Genomic DNA, 1,029 nt, shown 5'->3' on the forward strand with positions numbered 1-1,029 from the left:
GTGGCGTCCCACGCAGGACAGGTCAGAGGTTCCAGGTGTCAAAAGCGACCAGAGGCGTCCCTCAAATGAGAAACCACTTTTGATCACCATCCTGCCTTCCCCTGAAGGCATTCCTGCCATAAAAGGCCCCACAGGATGGATGCCAGTGGGATGCCGATTTCCCCTTCCCCATATCCTAGGCTACAGATGGGTGCTATCGAATGGTCTAAAATACCCATGCCATGCAGTCCTAAGCCCTGAAAGCTGTGTTATCACCCTGCCACTTTTTTTTTCACCCTGCCACTTTTAACCCATGGAAAATACTAGAAAAGTTTTACAAGGGGAAATTACCCAATTTTATAATTTAAGTAGTTAGTAGAGGACATTGATTAAAAACTGTAAAGACTGAAATCCATTATGGTCTAAGTGACATTCCAACACATGTGGTCTTTACAGCCAACTTCCCTAGGAAGTTGGGTTTTAATTCCATTGGGTACTGGTTTCGGCCGGCTCTGAGTGGAGGTCCCACGACCAGAAGCGGCTAGACCAGGGATGTGGAAGGGATCACCTTAGATCAATGAGGAGGAAATCTGGGGCGCCTGGGTGGCTCAGTCGTTAAGCGTCTGCCTTCGGCTCAGGTCATAATCTCAGGGTCCTGGGACAGAGCCCTGCATTGGGGTCCCTGCTCGGCGGGAAGCCTGCTTCTCCCTCTCACACTCGCCTTGCTTGTGTTCCCTCTCTCGCTGTCTCTCTGTCAAATAAATAAATATCTTAAAAAAAAAAGGGGGGGGGAGGAAACCTGACACAGGAGTCTTAAGATTGGCAGCCGTCCTGGTGACTTAGGTGGCTGTCCCAAGCCCAAGACAGACAACTTCGTATAAGGACAGAAATAAAGAGAGGGCATCAAGTTTCTGGGTCTTATTACCATCCCAGCCAGGGTACTAACTTCCAGCCAAAAAGCAGACTTTCTCCTCCCCGTAGAGTAGCCCCAGGCTAGAAGAATGCAGCTTGGGCAATCAACACGAAAGTGTTCCAGGAAGACCACACTCC

This window comes from Callorhinus ursinus, unplaced genomic scaffold (genome assembly GCF_003265705.2).
Source record: "Callorhinus ursinus isolate GAN/ISIS: 27379988/994484 unplaced genomic scaffold, GSC_fseal_2.0 scaffold79, whole genome shotgun sequence".
Taxonomy (NCBI): Eukaryota; Metazoa; Chordata; class Mammalia; order Carnivora; family Otariidae; genus Callorhinus; species Callorhinus ursinus.